The 17719-nt window shown below is 45.6% G+C and overlaps 1 protein-coding gene across 1 annotated transcript in view; it reads right to left on the reverse strand.

Annotated features, from left to right (window-relative positions):
- Positions 1–17719, reverse strand: part of LOC135388420 (uncharacterized) — a 44036-nt gene that overhangs the window by 21913 nt on the left and 4404 nt on the right. Inside the window, exons 3-7 of the mRNA XM_064617977.1 lie at positions 14910–14939; positions 6339–6374; positions 3503–3535; positions 3408–3444; positions 3180–3232 (exon numbers count right to left, since the gene is read on the reverse strand). The gene's annotated coding sequence lies outside the window, so the exon portion shown is untranslated. The remainder of the gene's footprint in view (positions 1–3179; positions 3233–3407; positions 3445–3502; positions 3536–6338; positions 6375–14909; positions 14940–17719) is intronic.

Here is a 17719-nt window from a genome sequence, read left to right on the forward strand (position 1 = left end):
TGCATATTATCGTAGTCTTTCACGTAAAGTCATGCCAGCCTGCTTCTAGTATTCACAGGTTTGCTTTAACAGCTACCTGATTTTAACTGAGGGACGAAGGAATAGTTATCCAGCAAAATTCAGAACTGCAACCCCATTGTACAGCAATGTGCACAGCAATGTTCGATCATGTCCGGGTCACCAAGTTTGTGGATGCCTTGAGGAAGGCAAAAGGAGACAACCGGCAGCCAAGAGGGACGGAGTTGGAATGAACGTTTATTATCACCCGCGCGGGTGCGGCGGGTGCCGAGCAGGCAGCGGTAGCGATGCTGCTACATGCAGCGTACTCTGCGAAAGAGTAACATTGCGAAGGTAACTCTTGATAAGAGTAACTCTAAGCACAGACGCACAAAAGCGAGAGAGAGAAAATAGCACAGGTCAATAGGCACAGACACAGCTTTAGTGTCCTCAGGTTGGTCCTACACGACTGCACTTTGTGATGGATATTGTTTTGTTCCTGAAATCAATTATAGGTTGTGATCTGCATTGTGATTGCATTTCCTGCCCGGCTAGAATACTAAATGCTTAGCGTTTTAAGCTCAAATGTCTTCAGAACATGCTGACACACCAATAGCGACACGACTTCAAATATGACATACAAAAGTAAGACAGACTGAACATGGACAGATTCGAATACGAATAGGACAGGCAGTGCAAGTACATCTTCATATAGGACGTAAGTGTTAGTTGTGAGATCACTTAACGGGCTTTATTTCAGAGTTGCAAAGTTCATTTCATTTAAATGTGATCTTTCGCCAGTCATGGTACTGGTATTAATCTCCTCTCAAATAGTTTATCACTGTGCTTAAGTATTGTATGTATAGTACCAATATTTGCATGTATTTTGTATGCATATTTGTATACTATATGGGAGCTCATGTGGTCGATTGTTTACCACTATTTTTCATGTTAAGCCTTTGTGTGAAACACATGAAATGGAAGTTACTCAGCTAGGTTCATTTCGGAAACTTGCTTTCTTTTGCTTGCTTTCACGTTGCTTATTCGATTTCGATATAATATTCGATTCGAATATTTCGACTCAATTGAAATAGTTTGATCTAGTACATTTAGTTTCCAGACTATTTACTGTGAGTGTTCTGAAGTGGCTGCCAGTGCTTGTGAAGGAGAATTGGCTCTTTTGTCTCACGGAACTGATATGAATGCGTGATTCAATTGCTCACATCGCCTGTCATGGTTTAATGTATGTTTAGGTTTTATCCCCTTGCACTGATAGCCAAATTCTTACGGACATGCGTCTGTTGCTTTGAGAATTCTTCCTACCCTCTGCATGGCAAACACAATTGCTTGTCATGCAAAACGCCTTGTAGTCCGTGAAAAAGGCATGGCTGAGAAATATTTCGTTTTCGCATGCATTGCAAGAGTACCGTATGACCAACAAACACTAACTCGAGAGTCAGAGGTGCAGCATAGTTTGAGACAGGCTTATGATTCTTGTTGACTTTATAGGGTCATTCCAGCTCAAACGTCCGATGATCGCGCTCGACCATCTCCGATTTCCATGAAAAAGAAATATATGTTGTCGTCGTCCACGTGAACATAATCCGTGCGAAGTATTTCGCCCGGGGTCCGCATAGAACCGTCGCCAGGGGGCTTCGAACTCCCGCGCCGGCCTAAAACCATGGTGCGGGCGCTGAACAACAACGGTTTTACCTATCCCAAAAATTGAAACGGGACGCTGTTTCGAAAGGGTCACACTAGTTCGGTTCATGATCTCAGCGGCGCCGAGCCGCTAATTCGCGAGCCGAGCTATCACAAAGAAAGCGCAAAATCCGCCATGTGGAGCATTTTTTCCTCAATACACCGTACATAGAAATCTCGATGTTATATATTTTCCTTCTTGGGGCCCACCAATATGAGTACCGACCTTTTTCGGCGAGTCAAATTGCTCAACATGGCGGATTTTGCGCGTTCTTTGTGAAAGGTGATCCTTTCAAAACAGCGTCCAATTTTTTTTGGATAGCGCCCGCTTGGACGCACCATGGTTTTAATCCCTGGCGCAGGAATTCGAAGCCCCGTGGCGACGATTCTGTGCGGACCCCGGGCGAAATACTTCGCACGGATTATGTTCACGTGGACGACGACAACATATATTTTTTTCGTGGAAAACGGAGATGGTCGAGCGCCATCATCGGGACGTTTGAGCTGGAATGACCCTAGAACATCTAAATAAACAAAATCACTTATTCAACTTCGATTTGCGTAGGGTCTTGGCTGACTTCCCCACTTTGTACATGCCTTTCGAGCGTCAACCTCCGATTTTGCGCTGTATTTACTGCCACGTGAAGTGCTATCCCAATCCACTACTTGTAGTGACGTGTAGTGACAGCATTCATGGGTATTACTATGCTAACTGGATTCCCTAACGAGAGTATCTGTACACTCTTTGGGGGGGGGGGGTGCTGGTACCCCCTTGAAGAAGGAGAGTAACGGTACGCTCAAAAGGGAATGATATACGCGGGAAGGGTGTACTCCCAAAAACGGAGTTGGGATCTCTAAGGATTCCCGAAACAACCTTCGGTGTTTGTAGCTTTCCCACGCAAGCACGGCAGGCTGTCAACCTTTGCAATCCTGTAAGTGATTCACCAGTATCGAGGACCCAGCCATTCTTTCAACGTTAGCTGCATGTTCCTTAATCCGTTCATTAAGGTGCCGACGTGCACAAAGTCGTAATCAAGCGGAATAGAATATACAACGAGGAGGAACAAATTTCGTCGGGATTAGTGGGAGAGGCGTACGCCTTTTTATGTCAGTTACCGTGTATCGTGTAAAAGGCATACGAGGCCTCTCTTCGAATCGAACGTTCGCGGCAATGGTTGGCGCATACATGCCATCTTCTCATCTCTTCCTTCTACGGTCTTACGTTATGTTGCATGGCGTGTGCAGGATATAGAGCCAGAGTGACCCTAGCCTTATTCACCTTCATCCCGTCATCATTCTCATCTCCCCCACCCTCATACCGCATCTCACATTTCGAAATTCATAGCACGAACCAATCACTCAGACAGAAACACTTAATGAATAAAGCATTCTGAGCGGCGTGATCATTTGGCGGAGTGCCTTGCTCAACTGACGTTATGCGTGAACCAGACCGTTGACAACAACACTTTCACAATACTCACCCAGCACGCAGAGCGCACACGCGACTAGGAAGAGCAACCACCATGGCGTACAACTGAAAGAACCTTTGAGTCAGTGCATGCAATGCAATCGAATGTGTATTTGCTTTCGAACATGTACGAAGTGCACTCTTCCAACTGAACCAGACTGCGAAGAACAACGAATGCACTGGATGCACTCCTCCTGGACTGTACAACAGTTGCGACACCAATCGCTATAATCTTTCTTACCGCTGCTTCTTGTTTCTTACAGGCGACCTCTTGGGCGCTGCATGATTTGAACAGGGTTAATGCCTCTCACGCATAAACAACCCAGTATTACTTACGGGTAGCCTGTGTGCCTTCCTCAGCGGTCAGGACTGCAACACAAAGGGTCGGTCAAGGCACTTCGAAGAGGAATGTGGCATTGCACATGGCGTATGTGTGCGTGTACTACAGCTCAGTTAGCCAAACATGTAAGCTCATGCATGCCCTGGACATGCATGGCACCACCATCCGGAATGAATCTACCTGGTTCTACCCTCTACCTGGTTGGGTGCAACCTTAAGGCTAACCTCCATGAAGCGAATTCACACGGCAGACTGCCACGCGCGTACTGCCGCTAGTTAGTCGGCACCAGCTCCATTGCGCGAAGGTCTGCGTCGGAAGATCTCCCTCTTATGTCACTGTTACCAGAGTACACTGAGTTGCTGGAAAAATGTACCGAAAGGCACTAAAACATGTTTCTCGGCCGAGAATGCCTGGCGTTCTAGCGGCGCAGTAGACGAGGCCCTTACACTCTTAAAAAGGGTGTACTCCATTTTCTTGCCACATATATCACTCCCTTTTGTGGAGTCCCCTGTGTGCAGAGTTGTACACGTTCTCGAAGTAATTGATTACAATTACTGCTACTACTGCGCGAAAAGTAATTCTTTACCGTTACAAATTACTTCATCAAAAATGCAATACGTTACCGATTAAGAATTTAACACGTTACTTTTCCCATTACTTTTAAATTGTGGACCATAGCAAATCCAACAAGCCTGCAGTGAATGCAACCATGCAGCTCTTGTTGCAAATTCTAATATGAGACACCAACATACATGATAAGTGAAATTCACAAATACATTTGAAAGCAACATAAAAAACCCACACACGCGTTTATTACAGATTTATATACACATTTAAAACAACACCGAAACATCCGCGTCGAAACATCCGCCTCGTTTTGTTACTATTGTTATATTCAGCCCGCACAATTTATCAATACAGTCACCTATTTTACTGTTGCCCTAGTAGGTCGCGTTTGTAAGCGATTATCATATTACTGTAGTGTGCATGGAACACGCGTTGACTAGAGACGGCCATCACAGTGACCTCTGCGTCATTGCTTCAGTCGAGTCGAACTCGTGGTGGAACAGAAGAACAGATTGGCTTGCTGAGAAGTGTTGCCATTGTTGACAGAAGGTAAAAAGTAATCAATTACTCAGTAATTGATTACCGAAAATTGTAATCAGATTACTTGGAAAATTACTTGCTCAAAAAATTAATTGATTAAGTTAAGAATTACTGAAAAAGTAATTGATTACTAGTAATGCAATTACTAGTAACGTGTTACGTACAACTCTGCCTGTGTGGAGTCTCCTCACTCCCACAAGGGAATAACATTACTCCCTTACTCCCTCCTCCTCCCTCCCCCTTTTTTATTCCCCAGTAGGGAGATAAAGCGTTTGCGAACTCATTTTTCAGAGTAATTGGCAATGTGGCAAGAAAAAGGAGTACACCCTTTTTTTAGAGACCCACGAGTAGCCGGCGAAGATTCGTTGCGGCGTCGTGTTCAGCCGCAATCGCTGTCGCGGCGAACTCCTCGAGCAGGGCATCCGGCGCTGAGAAGTTCACGTCTTTTTCGCTCCATGGCAGTTCGTGTAATACGCTTTACTTCCGTTTTCGCACGATATTCGTCTGGATGCATCATACACTCACGCTCCTAGCCAACCATCATCTCGAATGACTTCGTTTCAGCCCTGATTTGTTGAAAACAGGCGGCGTACGCCTTTTTTTGTGACACTTATGCAGTTCATAATTGTCACAAAAAAGGCGTACGCCCCCCGTTTTCAACAATTCAGGGCTGATAACGATATCATTCGAGATGATGGTTGGCTAGGAGCGTGCCATGCGGTGAAGTTCTTTTTTAAAGGGTTCATTTTTTAGGCAATGAAAACTCCTTGCAATTACTAACCCTCAAAAACAAAAGCCGCTTGCATACGGATGAAATATTCACTGCACTCTTTCGCAATTTAGCTCCGCCCCGCGCTCTTACTTTTCGTCATTTTGACGTAGCGCTTTCCTCACCAATTATGATCGAGTGTTCCACGCATGATTTTATTTCAAATGCGGAATTGGACTAGATGAACGTGAATCCTCTTCTATTCAAAATCTAAACAGTTACAGCCTCAAACTGAAAAATTTTTAAATTAATTTAGGTATCATACGCGCACTACGTTTTCTGGGCAGTAGCACGTAGCACACCACGAGCGCGAATGAATATCCGGGACTACGGTTCCGGAATCTTAGGTAGGTGCGCGATGGAACAACTTCGTCATCTTCGAATGGTTCCGACAGTGGGCTGCCGTACTTTGGATTGAGCCACGCGGCATCGAGTCACCAGCTCGCGTGGTACAGTGGATAGCGTGCTGGCCATGTCATGTCGTGACTGGGAGGAACCCGGGTTCGAATCGCGTCACGTGATAGCAGCCCAACTGTTGACGTTTACGCCAGCATGACGTTGAATTTCGGAACCACGGAGCGCAAAACGTCGTTTCACACAAATAAACTGAGCGCTCCGACTCACAGCTGATAACGAAGTATGTTTATTGGCTGGTAATTTGAAACGTCATGTGCGCAGCTCGGCCCCCCGATTGGACGGCAAAACGCTACGTAGCCATGTGACGTATGCGTGGTGGAGAGAGGCTCGCTGGTTACTCATCTTTGAAAGCAGTTATATGGGTCAATGAGCTGGCACGAGCCGAACGAAATGTATATTTGGATATTATGATCTGCGTTCTTTCATGGGGTATCATTATTTCAGAAATGTTTGGTGGCCTGTTTACGGCCCCTTTAAGAGTGTACGTTACAAGTGCCTTCCCCCATGCTCCGAAACAAAGCAACCCAGCATATACTTACCACGCTCAGTTTCCGTTTCCTCGTCGGAATACTTCACTGAAAGACAAGAACGAAATTTTCGTTAAGGGCACGTTGAACCGGAGTGTGGCGTCTCACATGACGTAGATGTTACTAATACCCCCCTGCCACACGTCATTCGCAAATGGCGTCACTATCGACATACCACACTCTTAGAAATTAACTTCACCGCATAGCACGCTCTTAGCCAACCATAATCTCGAATGATAGGGAGGGTACGCCTTTTTTGTGACAATTATGAACAGCATAAGTGTCACAAAAAAAGGCGTACGCCTCCCGTTTTCAAGAAACCAGGGCAGATAACGGTATCATTTGAGATGACGGTTGGCTAAGAGCGCGCTATGCGGTTAAGTAGTGCAGGGCTGGCATTTTTAACGAAACGCTAGATTATAGAGCGCAGAGCCGTTGTGTTTAGTCGGACGCGATAAGCCATGCCTGTGTTATCTCTCTCTGCGATGCCGGGGTGGGCTGTATTTCCAACCTCCTTTCGCTGCGAAGATTGCGTTGAAAAATTCATCGTTCGCTATTCGCGTTTTTCGCCAAATCGACGCCGCACAGCGGAGAAAAAAGGGACTAGCCGATCCAGGTACACACGGCCGACGACTCCGCGTTCACTTGCGGAAAACTTGTTGCTTTTCGCATGGGTCGCTGAGCTGCACCTGTATTTTGCTGTTGAAATCATGGATGAAGGAAACAGTGCAGACAACGACCAGCAAACTAAACCAAACGACTTTTGTTCTGTGCCACAACGCGACTATGGGCGCCGAGGGGACAATAGTTTGTCTTTCCACGTTTTCTTCTTTCCACACACGGAACACCGCCTACTTTGACGCATCCTCGGAAGAGATGGATTGAGCGACGCAAAATCAGCAAACCTGTTACATCAGCAATGCTTATGTGTGTATGGCAGAGCTCTAGGAGCGGTACTGCCTACATATCTGATGAACGTCCTTTTTTTTTCTTTTTTTCTTTTTTCTTTTTTCTGAAGTACACTTCTGTGCAACTCACGTCAGGAAGGGAAGCAAGACCTAGTCTAGGCAAAACACAACAATATTTTTCAAACTTGAGTAGCCATTATGTGCAATAAAGCACAAGGGATAGCGCGAAAACGTATATCAAGTCAGTTTTGTAACTCTGCATTTGAATCAGCGCGTCAAATCACTTGGGAAAGAATGCAGAAAGAATGCGACGTTTCGTTAAGGTTTCCCAAAAACATACGCATCAGTGACACACGGATGTGGCAACATTACCCTATAAATTCTAAACTACATTCGTACACGCGCTACACACTTAGAAGATCTTATCTGTAAGAGAGCATCAGCACAGATATCGTGTGCTTGCATGTCTCTGACATTCCTGCAGCACAGGACACTCGCTGCTTGCTATTTCGGCCTCGCAACCAGTAAACGTGAAATTCATCTTCACGAAGTGTGGTTGATCAAACACGCAGGAACTTCGCAAATAATACGCGACAGCTATAGCCTTCTCTTTGGACAACTCGGTTACGCCTGCCAGAAGTATATGAGCAGCGTTTAATACTCGTTCGCCTTCAACGCATCGAGAATCAACATTGCAGTTCAGCAATCTCAAAATCGAAACTAAGTGACAACCTGGATACGTCCGCCATGTTGGAGTTAAGATGCGCCACCTACAGGTCGTCGAAAACGCGAATCCTGTGGGAGCCTCGTACACTCTTAAAAATGAACTTCACCACATAGCACGCTCTTAGCCAACCATTATTATTATTTTCGAATGATATCGCTGTGTGCCCTGATTTGTTCAAAACGGTAGGTGTACGCCCTTTCTGTGACACTTATGCGGTTCATAATTGTCACAAAAATGGCATACGCCTCCCGTTTTCAGCAAATCAGGGCAGATAACGATTTCATTCGATGTGATGGTAGGCTAGAAGCGTGCTATGCGGTGAAATTCATTTCTAAGAGTGTAGAGCATGATGTTCGGCTATTTTTTCCGATGGGATAGCTCCTGAAAATCTCTGCTTTTCGCTGCTTGGACACGCGCTTCGACTTTCGCTGGGATAATGCTTTCATTCTCCCAATTTTAGGATCTGCTACTTTTTCTACTAGCACTCTGTGGGCTGGCTTTCGTCGGACTGTGAGCGATTGCGCTCAAAAAGTCATCGCGCGTTATGGTCCGGTGCTCTGAAAAGCATGATGTTCGGCCATTTTTCCGATGGGATAGCTCATGAATACCACTGTCAATTATGAATTTGAGTGAATTCGGCACGCTCTTCATATTGGTGGGGTAAAAAAGTGACTTTCACTTGGCAAATTTCCGACTTTAAGCTCGCAAAATCTTTCCATAATTACACTTACGTTACACGACATTCATATCAGGAGGTGGCAAAAACCCATTAAGAACAAATGCCGTTAACCGCATGACTCTATAGGTTGTGGTGTTTTCAATTCAATTACACGTTTTCTGGGACGCCCTGTTTCCTTTTATCTGCACCAAATTTTCATAAGAAGGGGAGTTGCCTTAGGGCGGTTCTACTTTTGGCCTTGGATTAGTCGACCGGGCTTCTACTAAGAAACCAGTTCTTTGCTCAACCATTGACTTTAGGGAGCACATTGCAATTGCAATATTAAAGCAATATTAAGCCTGGTCACCACATGATCCGCTCGAACCAGTGACGGAGCACTAATGTAATATCGTGCACTGTAATCGCGTGCTATAGGCCCAAGTACTTCACCTGGACCGTCCGCCAAAAGAGGGACGGTGACAAGTGTCTGCGTTGTTGATCTCAGTCGCAGAGACGCGCTTTCTCCGCACCCGAGGGCGATCACAATCGCTGCCTAATCATGATTTATTTATTTATTTGTTTATAAAATACTACAAACCCTAAATGGGTACAAATCCAGCGAACCGGCAGAGATGTAGGAAGGGAGTTGCCTCAGGACAGAAGCCGCCGATATTTCGAACAGAGACTGTTCTTCTTCTGGGCACCGTCCTCATCATTGGCATGGTATTTAAAGGGCTAGGTGTGACGTGTTTAAAGGTTCATGCGAATTGTGGGTCAACAGCCCGGAGGGAAGAAAGGTTCTGTACGGGCTTCTACGGCCGGAGTGAATGGCTGCTTTGTTAGAGTATGGAGGGGATTATGTGAACGTAGTGATCTAGGCTACAGACCGGTTACAGAAAAATGGAAGGTTCACGAACACGTGGACGAAACGGGACAACAGACAAGAATTGGCAAGCATAGTGAAAGATAAGGAGGTTACTGGTTACGTAGGGAAAATTCCAGAACGAGCAAAGTTTATATATATATATATCGAGGGCAGGCAGGGCACGAGGGCATATCGAGGGAGGGCACGATCAAATTGTAAACATGTGCTCAACGTGCAGCTACAGAGCTTCGGCTATTTTTCCTTTGTATATATATATATATATATATATATATATATAAAGTTATATAATTAAATAATACAGTATATAATAATAAAGTATAGTTAAAGTTCACATCACAACAGTCAACTCATTTTCCTCGACACCACAATATCACTAGACGACGGCAACCTCATCACAACCCTGTACAAAAAGCCAACTGACTTACAACAATACCTTCACTTCAAGAGTCACCACCCGCGCCACTGTAAGGTTGGAATTCCTAATGGGCAGAGTGTAAGACTACGCAGAGTTTGTTCAAACGACACAGATTACGCTGAGAAGCTTGACGAACTCTGCAGTACACTTGCCCAAAGGGACTATCCAGACTCCCTCCTAACCGAATTCCGTCGCAAGGCACTCACACTCGATCGAAACGAGGTTCTGGAAAACCGAAAAAATCCTGACGCGTGCCAAATAAGCTTCATCACAAGATATTCCAACGCACTTCCAAACATCAAAGCCATTCTACAGAAGCACGAGCCCCTCCTCCAAAGCAGTGACCGACTTAGCAATATATTCACCCATCCCATACAGGTGACATACCGACGCGCAAAAAACTTGGCAGACTCCTTGGTCAATGCCAAAATCAGCAAAACGAGCGCCCCGTACACGGGAACACGGCCCTGCAACCTCCCGCGCTGCAAAACATGCAAGCACGTTCAACACGCTAACTCCATCAAAAGCACTGCGAGCAATTACACCCACCCCGTTAACCACGCATTCACATGCACAAGCTCCAATGTCATATACTGCAATGAATGCGGCGACTGCTCTATGCAATACATTGGTGAAACCGGCCAACAAATGAACAACCGCCTTACCGGACACAGAACAGACACGTCCAACAAACTCCCCAAAGCAGTCGCCGAACACTTTAACGTTCCTGGTCACAATTTTGACAACATTAAACTATATATTCTAGAAATCGGGTTTAGATCCCCACGTGACAGACGTGATAGGGAGTCTCAATCTCATATACAAGTTCAACGCTCTTCACCCGTCTGGTATCAACAAATCACAAGGCACCCTAGAAACACTTCACAAATAAAATATGCTTTTCCCTTCTACCTCCATCATCATCTGTTATGTTCTGCATGACCACTGCTTTCTGCTTTCTTTATTGCATGCCACAACTTTGTATTAATATATATATATATATATATATATATATATATATATAAACTTTGCTCGTTCTGGAATTTTCCCCACGTAACCACTAACCTCCTTATCTTTCACTATGCTTGCCAATTCTTGTCTGTTGTCCCGTTTCGTCCACGTGTTCGTGAACCTTCCATTTTTCTGTAACCGGTCTGTAGCCTAGATCACTACGTTCACATAATCCCCTCCATACTCTAATACCCCTGTCAGACGTACTAATTTAGTGTCACTTATTTGAAGTGCACTCCGTCCTGGAATGTCACTTTCACTAGGCTCCTGCTACACGGCATAAGTCAGTGTCACTAAGCAGTCATGGTGATGACGATGGGCGAGCTTGAACTCCCACCTAACCTCGGGGAGTGCGCCATGCTTTCTTCGTAAAATCATTTTTCTTACGTCCAGAAACATTTCACAAAGATTTTCTTCGCAGTTGAAGTCGATTGAACGTCATAAATATAATTGTTCCGAACCAACACAAGTATATTTATTTGACAAATTTTCAATCTTCTTCTTCACCTCTTTGGTGGTGTTTACTATGTCTTGCGCGTGCAACTGGCCCGCGATGTCAGCATACACTTTCGCGATTCGCTTGGCCTCCCATGTTCTGATAGCATAGGTTTCTATCTCAGACCACGATGCCCTGTCTTTTTTGTCTTCCATTATTCAGTGCTTCACTGCGAGTATTTCGCGATTTCGCCGGTAACACTTAACCACCGTGCAATGTCAACAAATATGGCTGCCACGAAGTGGATTACGAACTCTACTGGGCAGTCTGTGAACGAGAGTACCGGTAAATCACGCCAAAAATCCTTACGTCTTTCTTATACAAATCAGCGCTGTCTTAACAAATTTGTCAAAAAATAAATTCCGATTGGGTTGTTTCTTTCCTTTTCCAAAAATAAGCTTTTTGTTACGCAATCCCTGCGGTGGAGGCTACTTACTTGATTGTCGCAGGCAAAGTGAAGTGAGTTTGGCGAACTCACTTCATCGTAAGTGTACTTTGCATTTAGTGCCACTAAAAGATGCCGTGTGACTCCGAAAGAATGACACTTACTGCAAGTGTACTCGCTGAAAGTGACACTAAATCAGTACGTCTGACAGGGGTATAACAAAGCAGCCATTCACTCCGGCCGTAGAAGCCCGTACGGAACCTTTGTTCCCTCCGGGCTGTTGACCCACAATTCGCATGAACCTTTGAACACGTCACACCTAACCCTTTAAACACCATGCCAATGATGAGGACGGTGCCCAGAAGAACAGTCTCTGTTCGAAATATCGGCGGCTTCTGTCCTGAGGCAACTCCCTTCCTACAAACCCTAAAGGGGTCCAAGTTGGAGTGGCACAGAAACTAATTTACAACGAAGCACATATGTCATATCACGAAACCGCATTTATGCCTTTCACAAATGCCATGACAGAGAGGTGTGAGACCTGAACAGATGACGGAATTCTATTCATGGACGGTTCGAGGAAAGAAGGAATATTTGAAGCGGTCGGTTCTGCACTGAGATGCTGCACTGCTGATTGTGCGGTGGTGGTTTAGCCGTGTTGATCTGGGTACGTGTGGAGTGATGTAGTCTTCATGATTGAGTCGAAATTGACCACTGACTAATTGAAAAATGAACTGAAGCCTGAAGCCTGTTTTTTTTTTTTCTACGCTCTTCCACCGGTATCAAGCCAATTTGTATTGATTATCCATTCATACATAATACGTGTTGTATTTCTCATTTTCCTTCCTGTTGTCCCGTGGAATAGCCTGAACTCCAAGGTATGGGGAGGTAGACTCGACAACGAGCCCCCCCCCCCCCCCCCGCTGATTCCGTGTGCGACAAACACCACACTCGTGCACACTGCAAAAGCGAAAGCAACGAACGAAAATAGTTGAAAATAGACTGGTTCAGAATACGATTACATATAGGCTGCTACCTGCTACCTTTGACGTTGGTGTTTCTAACTCAATTAGCAGAAAAGTAGAGATCGCTTTCGTTTGATCGCCCTCTTCAAATATAATTACGTGATAGGTTAGGCGGGACACCCTGTAGACCCGACAGAGCAAGGACGTTAAACATCCATGTATATCATTGTAGAGAGTTTCCTTTTAATTGTACTGCAAGTACTACTACCATATTGTATATGATATATACGGAAGCACTATGACCGAGAGTAGGCGCGTGCCCGGTGAATAATAATTAGGAAGTCTCAATTACGGTTGACTTCTGAAAAATTGAGCTAGCAGAACTGCAGAACGTGACAAAGAAAGGCGCCGTCAAAAAAAAATAAAAATAAAAATAAATAAAAACCGAATGGTGCGCGCACACCACGAGCTATTCGAAATCACATTTATCTCCATTATGAAGGCATTGGGAATTGCAGTGATTGATGTTTCCGACGCTGAACTACAAACAAGCAACCTGGATTTTTAGCTCATTAAACGGCTAATTAGCTACATTTTAACGAAACCACTGCACGAAAGTATTGCAAGTAATTAGAGGATATAAGAAAGCTTCTAACAACTTAGCTTATTTATATCATCATCATAGCTTATTTATGTTTTGTGGGCTTTTGTTTTAATTTCTTGCAATCAAGTCAATCAATCAAGCACGTCCGTATACTGTGGGCCGTATCATTTCCGCCACGACGCATATGTAGTGTGCAAGAACGTAGTTGCTATTCTGCTCTTGGTCACTTGAAAAGCATTGATAAAAGGGTGAGGTAGCTTTTTAAATATAGGGTGACCCCGCATGCCACCAGAGGCCGTCCTCCTTGTGGGTAAAGGATATCGAATATTGCACACTTTGGATAACGTAATCATGAGTGGCATGCTTATTCTGTTTTCGTATACGCACGAACGCAGCGTGATGGAAATTCCATGACCAACAGTACTCGTGTGTCACATGAATATTTCCAAAATTAGCTGACTAACCTTCCCTTAGGTGGATTTTCGGAAGCACGAGGATAGCAGAATTGTAGTCACGTATTAGAAAGGCCGCATTGTTTGGTAAGCGTCCTGAAGGTTACACGACCACCTGATATCGCTTTTAAAAAGCCGCTTGCAAATGAGCTTCCGGCAACATGGACAGAACTCAATATCCCCGTTTTTTATCCAGCCCTACGCGCGCCACCAGCTCCGGTGGCGAAGCGGTAACGCGTGCGCGTGGAGACTGGGAGGTCCGCAGTTCGAATCCGCGGACCGGCTGTGCCGTCTGGGGTTTTTCCTGGGTTTCCCTCAGATGTGTAATAGGCGTATGCCGGCACAGTTCCCCTGAAGTCGGCCCATGGACGCAGCTATCCTCCCTCCGAGCGGATTCCGCTCGGTCTTCCACTTCACCCTTTCCTCTCCTCCTCTCTACCACCTTTCCCTTCCCGAGAAACATGCCGCCTAGTCAGGCAGGCAGACCTCTCGGGTTCCTCCCAACGACACTCCTCCTCCTCCTCCTCCTCCTGCGCGCGCCAATTTTAAGAACAATAACGCTTGCGGTGTACAGTTCGTGATTAAGCCTGTGATGGGCTTTTTGTATTCCATCTACCTATGCCGTCAACACAGCTTGGGAGAGAAGTTCAATATAAAATACCAGCGTTTCAGAAGCTTTTTCCTAAGCTGTACTCCCGGAGCCCGAAAACGACGAGCTTTCAAATTGGCGTACAACCGAAGCGGCGAAACAAGATTACTTCTTCAGCTTGTTTAGCAGGCGTCTGGTAAAAAAAAATCAGGGAAACAAAAAATGATAAACTGATAACCGCGCTGGGGCAAGGATAGCGAAACAATGATAAGTCGTTTCACGGGGCCTCCGGCTTACTCTCCCGCCCTACCTCCTCCTCCTCCTCCCTTCAGCTGTTTTGACCCGTGGCATTGCTTATCTTACAAGGCATTTCTGAAGTAAGGTGAAGCCAGCATTCAGAGGGAATGTCATGCGAAGTGAAAATGCAGTGTAATGAAACAATTAAGCACTAGTGACTTCTATATGAAAGCTTAGTCATGTCACTTACCCAAGTCAGATGTCGAAGTTACATGCGATTCTAGAAAGACAAAAGTAAATTGCCCCTTAGATGCGATAGTCGTTGCCATTGCTCGCCTAGATTGCAAAATTGGGCTCACGTATACAATTCACACACACAATGCTGATGCGTCACAAAAGCACTAATCATCAGAATCTACAGCAATATAAAGACGACTGACTGACGCTGGTCGACATGAGGTATACATGTGAAAACCGTCCGCGAGCTGCAGCTCGGCAGCAAGCTCGGTGCTTGCTGCTCACGATACTCCACTGCGTGCGGGCTCCGCTGCCCTTTAGATGTGTACGTTGACAGTGTTATTCACGTCACAAGAGCGTGACGCAATCTCCGGTTCTGTATTTACCGACAATGCGTAGCCTATTGCCTAAAAATTGTGCTTTTGTGTGGCAAAGGAAAAGCGAAACGTCACTGCTCCCGCATGGCGGTAAGAATTTTACGCGTTAGGCCGCGTACCCACTTGCGGAGACTGCGGTACCCTTGCCAATGGGCGAAAAAAGCAGCCAGTCGCTTTCCGCTTTTTGGCAATCGCGCAGTGCACGATTTTTCGCGGCATCTACTCATGCATGTTCGGCCAATCAGGAGTATGCGGAAGCTGCCCCCTGGAAGGCATGTCGCAGCTGTGCTCACGTTTCTCAACCGGCGAATGTCACTGCTGCCTACATCCGACCGGCATGCCGCCCGTCTGCTACGGCCCGCACTCTGCCCCGGCCCGGACCAGACTGTTTCCTCGCTGAGGCCCGGTCCCAGCGCGCCTCTGCTCTATGTGGTCTCGAGGCCCGGAGGCGTATACGATGGAAGCGGCATCGACAGCGTATGTGTCGTTTTGTACAGGCTTGCTTCTGCATATAGTTCTGGCGAAGCTGCTATACCGGCTGTTTTACCAAGGTCCCCAGATTGTATACCTTTACACTTTTATTGTATACCTTTACACCCAGATTGTACACCTTTACAAATGGAGGTATCAAAAAAGCGATCCCGTTTCAGCGATCGACATTGGTTCGGAACTGACCTGAAATTGCGCGCGTTTAATACCGAGTTTTTGAAACGGAACTGGGTAATGGATTTTGCAAGTACCGAGGTAGGTTTTTCTTTGTCCAATCCCAAAATTCGCGGTCTTCATGCCATGGATCCATACAACTGGTTATTGGACATCTACAATAAACATTGGAGACCGAGTTGAAAGGTATAGGCTGGGACTGAAGGAACGGGTCGCACCATCAAACGCATTATTGTTTCGTTTCAAGCTGATCTCAACTCGCTGATTGCTATGCAATTTATGCATCCTACATTTGTAGTTGTAAGGGACAAATGTCGCCTCGGTAGAAATACTTTCACCCGCTGGATCACGTCACGGAAATGTTTCCTTTCTAGGCGAGGGGGGGGGGGCTGCAGACGTGCATTGTCATTCAGAGATGCGATAACACACCACCGAGCGCGTTTCAAAATGAACCCCCAGAAAAAAGCTCATTTTCATGTTATTTTAGTGTCGTCACTGATTTTCCTTTCCGACACTTCAGCCAATCAACTTTTCCTACCTGCGGAAGGCAAAATCTGACCTGGGACTTTAAGTTAGAAACTGCATCATCTGTTGTAATTGTCTGTTCTTGTGTTATTGTAAATTGCCATGTGACGTATCCACCAGCGACTATACCTATCAGTATGGCTAAACAGTACACTACACTACAGTACAGTACACTAAAATAAAATTCGCTCAGTGTTCTCTACTTCTTCACCGCCTCGTGTGTCGGTGACCTTCTGTATTCCTACCCACTGCTGGGTTTTGGGAATATACACGCCTTCGATTCTGAATGTATTTAGTTCTGTACCAAAATCTCTGGTCCAAAGAAGTGGCGTTTGATCAAATCATTACCACTCGCAGACGACATCACTCGCATCGCCACAGCACTCGCAGACGCCGAATTGTCCATATGTTCCATTTCATTTAGTAATAACTCTGGATATAAACGTGATATCGAAGATGTCATCATTTAATTGCGTAGTCTGTATGTCCATGATTAACAGCTATGAGTCCGCGGCCCATACCTGATACGGCCTGCGAAGTAGCGTTTGGTCAAATCGTTAATTTTCAAGCGACTTAAGAACAAACAGGAGACAAGATCACACACAAGTCGCTCTGTTGTTGTTTCGTGTTTGTTCTTTGGTCGCTTGTGGATTTACACCAACCAGCCCAATCTATATACTTCAGACATATCGCCAAATCATCGCCCAAGTGGCACTCACTGGCGCCCCAAATTGTCAGTTTCCTCTATTTTAGCTCGTAATAACTCGATACCAACTTGATACTGACGGTATCATCATAAAACTACGTAGTCTGTGTATCGTCTGCGGACCGTAGCTGTTGTCCTTGTTGCACCTTTAGAACTCGCATTTAGTCAATTTGACGTCCAGAAGGCTATCACAGGCGCCAACCTGCCAATTTCATCCGGCAATCTCCCGATATCTGGAAAGTCTTCATGCTCGTTCCCACAGTTGTTCATCACGTCTTATTCTTTATCTTACGCGAAAGCTCCCGGGCGTGTTATCGGTGTTGTTATCAGGTCAGGGCGCGAAAAGATATGACCTCCTCTCCCTGCCCAAATCTGTTCCTCCTCACGTACTCACGCACCACCCTGTAAACTTAGCTTCCTTGTGTAGTCATCTGCTATCAGGTCAAGCCGGGTTTCAGAGGGGTTTGATTTGATTCGATTTGATTCGGGTTTTATTGGCGCATCAGCTACAAAGGCCAGGTTTCAGAGGGGGGTGTCCCGGAATGCTGCTCT

The sequence above is a fragment of the Ornithodoros turicata genome, chromosome 1, assembly GCF_037126465.1.
Source record: "Ornithodoros turicata isolate Travis chromosome 1, ASM3712646v1, whole genome shotgun sequence".
Lineage (NCBI taxonomy): Eukaryota > Metazoa > Arthropoda > Arachnida > Ixodida > Argasidae > Ornithodoros > Ornithodoros turicata.